Below are 16679 nucleotides of genomic sequence, written 5' to 3' on the forward strand. Positions count from 1 at the left end.
TTTACATTGACAAGATACACTCTTCTGTCTGATAATCAACTACTTCTGAAACCTCATTCCCCTATCTCTTGTAGCTTTTTTATTTATTTATTTTTTGGAGAGATTTTTGCTATAGAGTGTGTGTGCTCACCAGAAAGACAGAGAGACAGAGAGATAGAACACAAGAAATCACCTCCCGGGGAGATGGCCACATTGCAATCCCTTCTCCTCCGTTCTTTTTCTTTTGGAGAGGTTTTTGCTATAGGGCGTGTGCGCTCTCCAGACAGACAGAGAGAGACAGAGAGACAGAAAGCGAGAAATCACCCCACATGGGGGGTGACCACGCCGCAATTCCTTCTCCTCCAGTCTCCTCTTGGGATCTTGGGCATGCACGCACACGCGCCCTGCATGAGTTTTAAGCCACCGGGTCTGGGACGGATGCAAACTATGGTCGACTACATGGGAGTCCAGCGACATAGCCATTACGCTAACTGCTGGTCTCGCCTCCGTTCTCCTTTTGGGATCTCGGGCATGCACGCACACACGCCTGGTGTGAGTTTAAGCCACCAGGTCCAGGACTCAAACCATGGTCAGCTAAATGGGAGTTCAGCGACATAGCCATTACGCTAACTGCTCATCCCCACCCTTGTAGCTTTTAGTATTTGTCATTACTCTTCCTTCTTTGATGCTATTGAGTCCTTTAGCTATCACTAATGGGAGAGAACACTTAATATTTGTTAAGCAGGGGCATACAGTATTTGTCTTTCATAGCTGACATATTTTACTTAGAATTATATCTTCTAGATTATGCTTTTAAAAACTATACTATACTCCACAAAGAGGTACAATCATTATATATAAATCAGATATTATAATAAATAATATTGACAAGCTGACAAGATGATTTATACACAAAATATTCTATATATTCAATACAACCCTTAGCAGACTTTTACTACAGAAATTGATAAGCTGATACTAACATTTATATGTAAATTAAAGCGTACTTCAATAGCTAAAACAGTCTAAAAATAACTAAGTAAACTTATTAATTTTAAAACATTCAAAAATAATTTAGAATGTGTGGTACAACATAAAGATAAGCATAGAAATCAATGACAGAAAAATTAAGAGTTTAAAACAAGACACATAATATCAATCCATTTTTCAAAATGGCAATAAGACAATTCAATGAGGAAAGAGTAGTGTTTTCAACAAACTGGAATGGCACAAGTGGATGTTTGCACGCAAAAAAATGAAGGTGAATCCCTAGCTCATATGTTACATCAAAATGAAAAACAAAAAACTCAAAATGTGTATACCTAAATGATAAAACTCTTAGAAGACAAAATATGTAAAGCTTCTTGGTCTTAGAATATGCAGAGTTTTTTTTTCTTTTTCTTTAGAGAGGTCTTTGCTATAAGGTGTATGCACTTGAAAGACAGAGAGACAGAAAGCGAGAAATCAATCCCCAGGGGGGATGGCCATGCCACAATCCCTTCTCCTTCATTCTCCTCTCAGGATTTTGGGCACACACGCACATGCGCCCGGTGTGAGTTTAAGCCACGGGGTGCATTCTGGGACTCGAACTATGGCTGACTATGTGGGAGTCCAGCAACATAGCCATTACGCTAACTGCTGGTCCCAGAATATGCAATTTTAAAATATCATAGCCAAAGCACAAACAACAAAAGAAAAAATTAAAAAAATGAAACTTGTCAAAATCAAAATACTTGTGTATTTAAAGACATATCAAGAGAGTGCAAAGATTACTCATAGAGGGACCAGCACATGGCGTAATGGTTATATTTTTGAACTCCCACATGCCTTACCGTGATTCCAGTCCTGGACCTGGCAGCTTAAAACTCATTCTGGGTGCATGTGCGTGTGTGCCCAAAATCCCAAGAGGAGAATGAAGGAGAAGGAATTGAGGCATGGCTGTCTTTCCTGGGGTGTGATTTCTTGCTTTCTGTGTCTCTGTCTTTCCCTCTGGTGAGTGTTTGTGCCCTAGAGCAAAAATCTCTCTTGAAAAAAAAAATATTACTCATAGAATGTGATAAAGCATTTGTACATAATTTCTGATAAGGGACTTTATTCAGGATATATAAAGAACACTTGCAATCACAGAACAATAACACAAATAATAAAAATGGGCAGAGTATTTTAATAGATATTTTTTCAAAGAAGATATACAAATGGCCAACAAACACAGAAAAAAAAATGTTTAACATCATTAATCATTAGGGAATTCTATAAAAATCTCAATGAGATGCCACGTCATACTCCCTAGGATGGCTATAATCAAGAAGACTTATGATTAAAGTGTTGGAGTGCATGTGAAGAAATTGGAGCCCTCATACATTGTTGATAGAAATGTAAAATGGTGCAGCTACTTTGGGAAACAGTCTGGCACTTAGTTAAATGATAAAGCAGAAAGTTACCATATGACCCAGCAATTGCATTCCCAGATATATACCCAAGAGAAATGAAAACAGATGTCCAACCAAAAACCTGTACACTAAATTTTATAGCAGCATTTTTTGGGTCATAGCCAAAATGTGAAACAACCAAATGTCCATGAATGAATGAATGAGTAAGCAAATTCGTATATAGCCATATAATAAAATATTCTATAGCTATAAAAAAGAGTGAAGTTCTGGTACATCCTAATATGTAGGAGAACTTTAAAGACCTTATGCTAAGAGATATTAGAAATATTAATATGAAATGTCTAAAAAAGGAAAATCCATAGATATAGAAACTAGATTATTAGCAAGAAAAGGGAATAAGGGGAACATAGGAGTTCATTTTGTGGTATGAATCTATTTGGGGATTACATAATGGTGATAAATGCACAATTTTGTGAATGTACAGAAAACCACAAAAGTGTATACTTCAGAAAGGTGAATTTTATGGTATGTTTTCTATCTAAATATAAAAAAAAGAAGTACAACACTAAATATATGGTCCTATATAAGAAATATCTAGACAGAAATTATTTTTCATAGGAGCAATCCAATTATTCACTTCTTAATTTTTAAGCAATCTCAATTTTGCAACAAATTTCACAATGGCATATGTTACACAATCATTTGTTTAAAAGATGTGATTTAGAAAAACCTATGAGTCTTTATTCTTTTTTTTTTTTTAAGAGGTTTTCGCTATAGGACGCGTGTGCTCGCCAGACAGACAGAGAGAGACATAGAGACAGAAAGAGACAGAAAGCGAGAAATCACCCCCCAGGGGGGATGGTCACGCTGCAATCCCTTCTCCTCCATTCTCCTCTCGGGATCTTGGGCACGCATGCACAGCGTGAGTTCTAAGCCACCGGGTCCGGGACACGAACCATGGTCAACTACGTGGGAATCCAGCTACATAGCCATTACGCTAACTGCTGGTTCCCAATTCTTTTTTTTTTTTTTTTGAGATGTTTTTGCTATATTGCACGTGTGCTCTCCAGAAAGACAGAGACAGAGAGACAGAAAGCGAGAAACCCCCCCCCGGGGGGATGGCCACACTGCAATCCCTTCTCCTCCATTCTCCTCTCGGGATCTTGGGCATGCATGCACATGCGCCTGGCATGAGTTTAAGCCACCAGGTCTGGGACTTGAGCAGCAGTTGACTACATGGGAGTCCAGTGACATAGCCATTATGCCAACTGCTAGTCGCAGCCTATGAGTCTTCAATGCCCATGTACTAACGTAGTAGTAGTGAAATTTCACCTAGAAACCTTTAGCTTTAATCATAACAAGATCTGACATATTTAGACAATTCTTCATATACTTTTCACATCACTTTACATCATCCTTTCAACAATATTTTCTGTTAGACTTAGGCATTTTTGCTCTTACTCTGTTTGGGGGGAAGTGAAGAACACAGAATTTATGTTTTTTTTTTTTTTGAGATTGACAATAAATCAAGATGAGGCAGTACCAAGTTTCCATACCCTGATTCTTAAATGATTCCCGAAACTCATAGAAGAGAGAACCCACACAGAAAAAGTCCATATTAAACATTTTAATGAGAATATTTTTCTACTACCTTAAAAATAAATTATCAAGCTGACAGGTAGTTTCAACATAGTAAATGAAATGTTTCTTCAAACTGACTTTTAAAGCTATCCTTTAAATGGCTTGAAGAACCTTCAGTAATTAGCAGCTCTTCATTGGAAAACAATATGTGTACATCATCTTGTTAACCTTGTAAAAAGGCATTTTGGCTCTGAAGAGTTCACAAATTAAAATAGGTTAACATGTAGGATGTGAATCTTTTTATAGAAAAATGGCAAGACAGATGGAGAAGTAATTATGAATAAAAATAGATCCATTCCTCAAACAGATTCCTTAACAGAGACATTTAAAAATCAACAAGGAAACTAAAGACATCTGGTGAATCCAATACCTGCCCTGATACACTGTCTTACTGTCTTGATGTGACGAATAGGATATTGATAGAGAATCTGTTTAAGCCCGGAGCCATATCTAATCAGGACTTCTAGTAGTTACTATTATCAGTAGCTTTTTCTGTGCCACCTACATTGACTTGGCTGTGTCCCTGGAATTTCTGACTGGAACTGAATGAACGCAATGTCTGTCTGAATACCACCGATCCTCTGACTGTAATTGAATTGACTGACATCATCCTGGGTGCTGAGCTCTGTGAAGAGCCTCTGCAACCTTGAGTCAGAGCATGGCAATCCCTGAAGGCTGCCAGACACCCACAAGCTGTACATGACTCAGGCAGCTGTTATCTGGAGACAGTTGCTGGGTGAAATGCCCTAGAAGGCGTTCCCTCGTCATGGTCATTCTGCCCTCACGCTGAGTGATTTTGATTTGGACAAAACGAAAATAAAATAAAAGCAAAAAAAACCGAGAGTGAGAGAGGACAAAGAATTTTTTCCTTTCCGAATATTACACTTGTAAATGAATTTAATTAGTTTAATTTGAACTTAAGTTTATTTATTTAATTTTTTCCAAGAATGATAGAGAGAGAGCACCTCCAACAGAATCTGGACACTGTGATTCAGCCGTAGCTTCAGCCAGCCCAGGGAATTTTCCCATGCGGGTTGCCTGACACAGTGTGGTGTTTTACTGCTGGGCTAGTCTGACCCCAGCCTTGGGACCTTTTCAGAGTCATGTGTAGCGTCCCTCATGGGGCTGGGACCTAAGTGTACAGGGAACGGGGAAACTCAGGACACAAAGTTCAAAATCAAATGTGAAAGGACAAGGAATAAAATCAGGGTAGTTGGGATAGTGAATGGGTGGATCTAATACTGACAGTAAAAAGATGTTTATTTGTGCCAATCTGGGACAAATTTATATATATATATATATATATATATATATATATATATATATATATATGTGTGTGTGTGTGTGTATATGTGTGTGTGTGTGTGTGTGTGACACACACATATATATATATTTAAGTGATGCAGAAAGAATTTAGTCAGGTTTTATTTTTTTCTGAAAAGACTATTTCAAAATTACACTTTTGAAGTTTCAACTACTAAAAATTCTGTGAGAAAAATTTAGAAAATATTACTATGAAAATATTATAACAGGTTTTCCACCAGTTAGCACTTTACTATTATAAAACTACATTTTGTCTAGGTGATATATGTTTGTAAGATATAGTGGAGTTACAAAAAAAATATACAAGCCTGAACGCCACATGTCTATTTGAATGCATACGAGCATATACATGGTTTATAGGAAGAGATATTGAGAATGAGTTGAAGGAAAAAAGATAAAAAGGAAGAGGGAGCTCAGTTGCTCCATAGTAACCACAATATCAAAGCTTCTAAGTATTCTGGGTCCTGACACAGTCTTGCACCCCAAGCCAAGACTATTCTCAGAGGCGAACAAACATCATTGTACTTCATGTGTTGGAGTTCAGAGGTGCCAAAGCACCCTGGTAAAGTGGGCGTGAGAGGGAACCTCCATGTCAGCCAGAAACAGATGAGAGGAATGGAGTGGTGTGGCTGCAAGTGACATTGGCATGTGCTCAGGACTGACTGAAGAGAGGCTCCCTGACACACTCAAACACCGAGGAGGAAAACCAGGGTGTTTAGTCATGCTGAGCATGCGGGCCACAGGATCAGAGTGAAAACACCAAGCTCTATGGATAGGCAGATACTAAGGCGCTGGTGCAGTCAGTGTGGAGACTGGAGAAGGGCTGGACAAGGTGGCTTGGGTAAGAGGCATCCTGTGTGCCTTGGAGCCTTCTTTGGGGAGATATGCTGGTGCATGTACAATGTAGTCTTCTGACCACACTCCTGCTATTTTCTCACACTCACCAAAAGCCAATCCTTTCTGAGAAATTCACGAGAAGGGAAAACGAGGCCAGTAGGTAGTTAGTTGTTACGACACTGTATTTCCACATGGCTGACTGTGGTTCCAGTCCCGAATCTCACATCGTACATGCCCTAAATCCCGAGAGAAGAATGGAAGAGAAGGGATGGCAGCATGGCCATCCCCCCTGGGGGGTGATTTCTCACTTTCCTTCTCCCTGTCTTTCTTTGTGTCTCTGGCCAGCACACATGCTCTATAGCAAAAATTTCTCTATGGGGCCAGCATGTGGTGTAGCAGTTATGTTACTGGACTCCTACATGGCTGACCGTGCTTCAATCCCGGACCTGGCAGTACGAAAATCATGCAGGACACATATGTGTTCATGGCCAATATCCTGGGAGGAGAACGGAGAAGAAAAGATTGTAGCATGGCCATTCTCCCCCTGCGAGGGCTATGATTTCTCATTTTCCCTTTCACTGTCTTGGTCTTTCTCTGCCTCTCATGTAAGTGTACACACCCTAAGGCAACCCCCGCCCCCCGCAAAAAAAAAAAAGAAAAACAAATGCAAAAAAGATTAGTACAAACCAGTAAAACAAGCACTACTGTTTTAATCTCCCTCTTTTAAATAAAGGGTCTGTTCATTAATACAGTAGCCATAGAGCATGAAAGGATAGTACTGTGGTTATAGATTCATATTAAAATGACAATTATGTATATGACCACTGTGAGGTATAGAATGTAAAGTGACTTTCTGTATGTATTTCGATCTGGCATATACCCTTGGTTAATTGACTAAAAGGAGATACTGCATAATTGTATTTTTAGCTATTTTAATCCTTCAAAAGTAATGTGAGCAGAATGTGGTTGTTTAGCACCAAGCACGTTACTTCAGTTGCCATAATACAACTTCTGTTTTTTTTTTTTGAATTGCTTATTCTCCTTTGCTGCTGCACACTAGAGTCCTAGGCTATTGAGTAGCAAGATCCTGCCTAACCCACAGCAGTTAATTCATACCTGTGAGTAGGTCAAGTCCAAGGACATGACCCCTATTCTTGAAGGCCACCAGGATTCAGAGAGATTGGAAAGAGTGGGAGGGAAGGAGAGAGCAGAGAGAAAAGGAAGATGAGGAAAAAGAAGAATGGACAGGAAAGGTGAAAAGAATGCAGAGGAAGTTGAGATCTAGGGAGAGGGGAGAGGAAGGCACAAGGTTATAGGGAATGAACTCTTGAAATCTACATAAGGCCAATCATAGCATTGATTTATTTACTGAGGGCTACAAGTAGTTGTATGATATATATTATGAATGTGCTGGTTTTTGTATTACCCACCCTCTCATATGCTCAGATTAATTTCTCACACTTTGCTCTGTGATTTGTGGTCAATGAAGCTGCTTTGGTATTGTCCTGGCTCTTGAGCCCTCCAGCTCTAGGGCAGTTGCTCATGGAGGCAGGTGAAAGAGAGAGACACTGAGGTATTTCTTCCCTCTTGACCCCCCCATGGCACCAAGTTCTACCACTGGTTATGGTCCCCTAGAGATGCAGTTTTTGTGGGCTCAGTGGTGTCTGCTTTAGTAGTAGCTCCAGAGCATTCTAGTCATAGAATCTCCTATCTAGTCAGACCTAGTGCGGTAATAGCGTCCCAGTCTGCACTTCACCAACTGCTGGGCAAGGCATTGCGATCCTGCTCAGACCCTTTCCCTGCTGGTTCACCCCACCTCCAGCTGCTGTGTGAGGTGACCATGTTGGCTCAGCTGCTCTCTTTGATATAGAATAGCTCTATCTTGGACTAAGATAGAGCTCTTAGCCCAAAGTCATTCAATCTCAGAGGCAGCTGGTGGCAACAACTGTCAGATACAAGGCCTCTGCTACAAGGTGAGTCCCTCCATTGTATTCTCTTCAGTAAGAGTGTCATCTGAATCCTCAATTACCTGATTTTCCATTATATATCTAGCTTGAGAAGAAGAGTGTCTGACTGTGGTGGATAGGTTACAAAAGTCAACTTCTTCACCAAAGGTGTTTTCCAACCGAAAGTATTTTATGACTCTTGGTTACACATAACCAAGAGTCTTTTTTGTCTTTTAAATATTACTCTTTTCAATGGACACAATAGAGAAGCAGGCAGATTGTGTTAATCCATAGAAAAAGATGTATTAAATGAAGACAAGATAAATTTCTAGATAAAAAATTTACTACATCAGCTCCAGAACCATAGAAGAAGACAGTGTTTGTGATGCTGTCCCAGTTAATTCATGCACAGTACAACACGCTCACTAGGCAGTTGGGCATAATTTAATTAGCCAGGGGAGGAAGGGAAGTTGAAGTCCATACATCTTTCTTAATTCCTTCAGTTTAGTAGCAGTGAGGAGTTCTTGGCATCAGTTGTTTGCATAGAGCTATACTAATTTCATAGTTTTTTCTCATAATTTATTTCATTTGATCCTCACATTGCCTTGTGCGGTAAGTAGAGCATCATCCATGACAGATATAACTTATTAAATCCACTGTAGAAAAGGCTCCGGAACTTCACACTGTAGCTCCACACACTGGGAACAGCGGGCGGATTCAACAGTAGGCAAGTATTGCACGAAAAAGAGCAAATGTTTATGTTTGAAAATGACACCTTCCTGCTTGTCTTATAAGGCCTAATCTGATATATTTCTGAATCAAGTATTAGATAAATTAACTCATGTTTTTTTGAAGAGGTTTTTGCCTCAGAGTAAGTGCACTTGCCAGAGACAGACAGTGAGAGGGAAAGTAAGAAAATGACCCCCAAGGGGAGATAGCCATGCTGCAATCCCATGTTCTCCATTCTCCTCCTGGGATGTTGGACTCACACGCACATGCATCTGGCGTGATTTTCAAGCCAACCAGGTCCAGTACCCGAACTGCCATTGGCCATGTGGTAGTCCAGTAACATAATCGCTATGCCATCTGCTGGTCCAAAATTAACTCATATTTAAAGTAGTTATTCCGTTTTTTTGTTTGTTTTTCTTCCTGTTTATTTATTTATTGCTATACGGTACATATAGTTGTAGGAGAGAGACAAATAGAGAGAGAGAGGGAAAATGAGAAAGCACTCCCCACCCGGGATCACCATGTGACAACTCACGCTCCTTCATTCTGTTGTTGGTAATTTGGGCATGCACACCCATGGTCTGACATGTTTTTCAAGTTGCTGAGTCTGGGACTCAAATTGTACAGTCAGTCATGTGGAATCCAGCTGCCTTAACTACACCACCACTAGTTAGTCCAAAACTGGATTTTTAAAATGGATTTAAGAATTTGGTACAAAAATCTGTACTAACTTTTGATTTTTCAACACAGCGATGACATGTCAGAAAATAGTAAAGCAGCCATTGAAATAGTAATGCATGATTAAGGTCCGCCTCACGAGACCAGCAGATGGCATATTGGTTACCTTGCTGAACTATCACACAATCCACCAAGGTGTGAGTTTCAACCAGGTGGCCTAAAACTCATGCCAGACACTTTTGCATGTGTGCCCCAAATCCCGAGAGAATAAAGGAGAATGGATTGCAGTTTGTCCATCTCCCTAGACGGTTATTTTTCGCTTTCTTTTCTCTGACTCTCTGTCTCTCCAGCAAGTGCATATGCCCTATAGCAAAAATCTCTCAAGAAAAAAAAAAAAAAAAGGTATGCCTCATGAACCAGAGTCTACAATCAGGGAAAATCAGGGCATATAGTGAAAGTGATTTGCTTTTGGACTTAGTTTTTTGTTGTTTTCTTTTCTGTCCTCTTTGGATCCTGGTCTATGACTGTTGATGTGGTTATTTTAATTCAGGTATGGGCAAGGCAAGACTATCAGATTGCCTACAGTTTTCAAAGATGCACATGTAACTGAATTCAAAGGAACTATCAGTAGCATATTTAAGAAAGGAATTTGACTTCCATGTCTTTTACTGACTGAGGATAAAATGCATGTGAGACTGTAGACTTGAAGACTTTAGTATATTAAGACTAGCTGTAAGGGAGCTGACTTTAATAAATAATCATAAAAAATTGTAAGTGATAACTCTGAAAACAAACCAGAGGGGCCAGCAGGGGGTGTAGTGGTTGACACATGGTGGCTGGACTCCCTTATGGTCCATAATGATTCTAGTCCTGGACCTGGCAGCTTGCACTCTCATTTTCTTTCTTTCTCTCTGATAAGCACACATGCCCTATAACAAATTAAAATAATAATAATAATAAAATTAAATTAGTAATTCTTAATATTAATAACTTTAAAATGAGAAAAAACTTTTTACCAGTGGTAAATTTAAGATGCAGATGTTAGTCATGGATTAGGGTCTTTATGAAATATTTAAAAACTGATGAATGTGGGATCATTTGTAAAAGTATGAAGGGACTTCCAAAAGTTTGTGGGAAAATGGAATTAAGGTACAAATTTATTTTGGCACAAAAAATTTGAAATCCACCCAAGGTATTTTTTAAAAGTATGCGTTTTCCACGAACGTTTAGAAACCTCTTCGTGTGTGTGCGTGTGTGTGTGTGTGTGTGCATGCGAGCACACATATGTGTATATGTGAAGTGTGTGAGTGTGTGTATATACTATATAGGTGAACACCCTTAATATGAAACTCTGAAATTGGAAATGCTCCAAAATCTGGAACTTTTTGTGTGCTCATATGATGCCACAAGTAAAAAAATTCATACCTGACCTCATGGGATGGATTGTATTAAAAATTCTGCAATACAAAAATATTGAGTAAGTTTACCTTCAGGCTATATGTATAAACTATGTATGAAGCACAAATTCTTTTTTTGTTGTTTAGGTTTTGCCATAGGGCTCTTGAGCTCACCAGAGACAGAGAGGGAAAGTAAGAAATCACTCCCTGGGGCGTTGGCCATGCCTCAATCCCTTCTCCTCTGTTATCCTCCTGGGATTTTGGGCACATGCCCATAATGTGCCTGGTGTGATTTTCAAACCACTGGGTCCAGGATTCGAATTGCAATAAGCTATGTGAGAATCTAATGCTTTAACCATCATGCCACCACATACATGAATTTTATTTTTAGACTTTTGTCCCATCTGCAAAATATCTCATTTTACAGATGCAAATATTCAAACATTTTTTTTTTTTTTGGAGAGGTTTTTTCACTATAGGGCGCGTGCGCTCGCCAGACAGACAGAGAGAGACATAGAGACAGAAAGCGAGAAATCACCCCCCAGGGGGGATGGTCACGCCGCAATCCCCTCTCCTCCATTCTCCTCTTGGGATCTTGGGCACGTACGCACACGCGCCCGGCGTGAGTTTTAAGCCACCGGGTCCGGGACGTGAACCGCGGTCGACTACGTGGGAGTCCAGCGACATAGCCATTACGCTAACTGCTGGTTCCCGATATTCAAACATTTTTAAAACTCCAGAATATGAAACACTTCTGGTCCCAAGCATTTTAGATAAGAGATACTCAATCTGTATATTATGTATATGTATGTATATATATATATATATACACACACATATATATATATGTGTGCGTATACACACATATACACACACACTATATTATACACTATACATATAGAATACATAGACATATATGCATAATATTTATAAAAGTCTATATACTAATATATAAAGTATTAATTAGCAGAAAATTAACATAATATTTTAAAATATAAGAATGTAATAATATAAATTTAACATAATATTTTAAAATATAATAATGTAATAATATAATTTTAAATGTGTATTATGTTAATACACATTATTTACTACCAATATTTTTTAAAATTGAAAGAAATCTAGTTTTCTATTTGTATTCCTAAATGTGTTCTTTCCCCCCCAAATTTCATTAAACTACATCTGATCAAGATATTTCTTAATTTTGGCCATGTTTCTCAGAATGAAGTCTGAGAGTCTCCAACCTCAGATTCCCTGAGTGTGTAGCTCAGGATTTTATGATGTTAGAAACAATTTCCTCCGAATATCCATGCTAACAGAAGGCTAAGAGTCACTGGATTGTTACTTAAAATGGACAGTGGGGGGCAGAAGTGCCCATGTTTCTCTGTATCAGTAGCTTTGTTCCCTCACTGGAGGGGGCAGGAAACCCTTTGACTGCAGTTATGTACGGCATGTAGAATTTGCAGATAAAGATTTTTCATCTATTCTTACTTTCCTACCTCCACATGTATTGTTTTTACTATCGTAAAGCTAATACAAATTTATTGAACACAATTTGGAAAATACCAAAGGTATAACAAAAGAAGCAAAACCAAAAATAAATGATTCAAATTCTTATCATTAAGGAATAAATATTCTGGGTGTCCTGTTTCTTTGTCTATATAGATTTCTCTCTGCATATACGTGTGTATATTTATCTGTATATATGTACATATAAAATATAAGATATATAGATATCTGTAATATGCTAAATCATATTATATATATGTTATTCCCACAAATACAGTTTTCAAAAATGCTGATGACTTTAGAATATTGAATCATGAATTCTGTTTTTTATATCACTTAAACTATACTTTCTATAAGTTTTGATAGTGAACAGGTAAAGTTCATTACAAAATGTACCAGACTTGAGCATTTTCTCAAAGAGATTAAGTACTGTAATGGCTGCAGGCATGTGGAAGAAAAAGAATGGAGCGTCTGTCATTTTCTTCAGCAGAACTTGGGTCACAGAGACCCAGGCATAAAGTCATTACAAACTCGCTCATATTCTGTCATATTCTACCACCATTAAGTTGTTTTGTTGCAAAGAACCTTATCCAATTCAGGTATGTCAAAGCACATTTTCAAGTCTCAGTGTGTCATCATTGTCTATAGGCTCATCGTTTTACATACACTAAATGTCATCTATTTTGTCTTTAAAACTTCCATCTTGAGATTTTCTAACTTTCTTCAGATGTGTTTTCTGCAGTATTTCTTAGACTATTTTTCAGTCATTGTAATTCTCTATTGTATACCTTGGAAAGCTCCACTTTCAGACTGCCAAGAACTGACAGTCAGAAAGCAAATCCGTTAAGTTCATTCTTGCTGTTACATATTTTGGGAGGTTCTTCTACAATCTAATTAATGGGGAAATGGTAAAAAAAAGATGGACTGACTGTTGACTTCCTTACCACTGCCTGAAATGCTATTCTTGGAAAACAATGGTTACAAAGTGATATTTTCCTCTACAACATGTACATAAAGAAAAATGTTTGAGTGCTTCTCAATCTGGAATACACGCCTAGAAAATTTTTCATTGTGTAGGGAGACTAGAAGGATAGTCAGTTTCTGTTTTAATGCTCAAAATAAGGAACACATTCCTTGTCTTCCTGATCCTATTAATAACTTATAAGACTTTCCTATAATTATTAGGGCAATTAATTTAATGCAAATCAACTGATTCAGTCAATATCAGGTTTGTTAGATCTTCCAGCAGATTAAAAAAAGAAACGATTTACTTCTCTTTCATGTTGCTGGAAAGTTGGATATCCATGTGTAAAAAAATGCATCTCTATTTCAATATGCCACGTAACAAATAAATTTCACTTAACATGGTACTAAATATGAAAGTTTAACATTGTAGAAGAAAATATAGGAAATCTCTTTGTGTTCATAAGGCAAGAAAAATTACTAGAATCAAATCATAAAAGAAAAGCATAAATGATAGGTAGTAAATAAATAAATAAAATGCCTAACATAGTAAACATTTGACAATATGTTCAAAACAAAGACAACAAACAACCATGGATGAAAAGAGCACATTGACAGTGCATAAGATATAGAAAGAATTAGTAAACTAGTCACAATTCTCTAAGAGATCAAGAACAACAGTGGGAAAAATAGTGAAAAATAAGAATAAGCACTTCACAGAGAATTTTTAATGGTCAGTGAAGAGATGCATTAATGTTAAAATAGTGGGAAAAGAAGAAATAACCAGACTGTATCAGCAGAATAGATGACTCTACGGTATAGTCATGAAGAATTCTTTTTTACCTAAATTTCTATGTCCCTAAAATTGTTTATTAAAATAATCTTGGTTTCTCTTTCTAACAACTTGAACAGAGCCACTAAGAAGATCTGTTGCGGGGCTGGCCCTGTGGCTTGATGGTGAAGAGAACCAGATCCCATGTGACTGATTGTGTAGTTGGAATCCCAGCCCTGGCGGCTTGAAAACCACATGGGACACATATGTATGGGTTCCAGAAATCTCGATGGACTGCAGAATGGAGAAGAAGGGATTATGGCATGACCACGTCCCACTGGGGGTGTTTTCTCTCTCTCCCTTTCTCTCTGTTCTGTCTCTCTGGTGAACACAAGTATCCTCTGGCAAATTAAAAAAAATGAGAGAGAGAGAGAGAGAGAGAGAGAGAGAAGGATATGGTATTATGTTTATAAGTTAAAATTTAAACCAAAGGGAATTGGATTAAGTATAATTTTGTGTACATTTTGTCAAAGTAATATGTTTCAAAACTAAGAACTGAGCTGAATTATCTAAATTTATGTAAAAGAAAATGGATGTTCTTGCCAAACAGCCTTTTGCACCTGAGATCTCAGGCATCTCTGTGAAGACAAGGAGCAAACTAAATGAAAATTAAGTTGCTTTAAAATTGTTAATTTGTATAGGAATAAAAGATAGCCTTACAGAAAAGCAGGAGTAAACTGAGTATTCAGAACTAAAAAAAGATAATTCTAGAATAAAAAAATCTGGCCAGAATGAATGTGCTGAGTAATAATAATGCTTGAATTCGGGATTTTAGCAGGACAGTCAAGTGTAAGGGCTGTAAGGATGTATAATGGAAGAAAGAGGGTAGGTAATTCAGATTATAAAGCATAGGGGAAAAATAAATCCAGCCACTTAATGATACCACCATCTTCCAAAAACGTGGATCTGATCTCATTCCCATTGGGTAATGTTTGATATCTCTCAATTTCCTATATTACAAGTGTTACATTTGTTTAGAAGCAAATTCGGTAGGATTGAAGAATACCAGTCTTTTATATAGCTCATTCCTTCCTTAGCCTCATCTCTAGAAATTTCCAAACTGCCCCATGTCTCAGAGGAGTAAGAATGACCAAAGGATATAATACACTACTCTAAATTTAGTGAAAATTGAAACTAGGTCCTCATAAATAGCCTACATGTAAACCCTTTAATACTATAGAAGATTCTGAATGGTGTTGATGACTCAGTGTTCTGAAAAGCCTAGGGACAGAAGGGTGTGTCCAGCAAAGCATCACACCTCACTGTGACAAGAGATGGAATGTCCTAATCTTTTAATTATTGGTTGTGAAACAAATCAATTGCAAAAACAGGGAGTTGTTTATGATGCCCTTGTGTCTGTGTACTAGAGCCATAGGCAGCTTCACAGAATATCTGGTGGTGCTGGCTAAGATCGTTGAAATTGTTGTCATGATTATTTTCTAAAGTTTGTTCATTCATTTGTTTAAATAACTTTGACCACATGGGAAGGATTATTTAGTGTCATTTAGAAATAGATTACATTTCATTTTGAAGTTTTAATTTTATAGACAAATAATATAAAAAAATGTGCATCTTATCAGTCCTTTTACAAAATGCTACTGAGTCAGGTACCACCCTAACACTTTTCACATTCCAAAAATCTATTAAACCTGCTTGAAACATATAGATGTATATTAAACACAGTGAGAGAAAGTTTATTTCTCTACGCTCTGGCTGTAACTTTCTCTTTCATATTTTAATTTTATTCATCATTATTTTTATGGTTATTATTTTTTAATTTGACCAGAGAGAGAGAAAAATAAAAGTGAGAAAGCAAGTCTCCCGGTCTGGGACTTGAACTGCCATTGGCCATGTGAGAATCTAGTGCCTTAATCATCATGCCACCTGCCAAATCCTCTCTTTCATTTTTTTTTAATTTACTTTTTATTAGCAGGGAATGCTTCACATCAAATTTTACATTGAAATTTTTACATAGTTCATAACAGGAATTAGTAAATAAAAGCTAACAAGAGCAATGCTTTCATCCCTTCCCTCCTGACTGTGTCCTCTGCCATCTGGGAAGTAGCCAACCTTTAATAGTCACGTAGACCAAGCTTACCACTTCACGTCTTACTTTTATGAGGATATATCAGTCTCTTAAGTCTAGCTGATTACTTTGTTTGCTAATCTTCATCATTGTGAAAACAGAAGGCCAAGCAGGGAGAATGAGGAGGAGACCCTGGCAGTGTAAAACAGTAAATGCTGACAGTCTATGAGAAGACAATAAATTTGTAAAAGTACAGGTGAAAGAGCTAAAGAGCATAGTGAGCTATGCTTTACAGAATGGGACAGTTCAGAAGCTAAATTTAGTGAGCATTGACTCACTTATGTCAAATGCCTTAACAATCCCTACAACAACCCTATCCCTTACAATGAGTTGCTGTAAGTCTCCATTTTCCCCCTTGAGTTACTAATT

The sequence above is a fragment of the Tupaia chinensis genome, unplaced genomic scaffold (assembly GCF_000334495.1).
Source record: "Tupaia chinensis unplaced genomic scaffold, TupChi_1.0 Scaffold000598_1, whole genome shotgun sequence".
NCBI classification, from domain to species: Eukaryota; Metazoa; Chordata; class Mammalia; order Scandentia; family Tupaiidae; genus Tupaia; species Tupaia belangeri.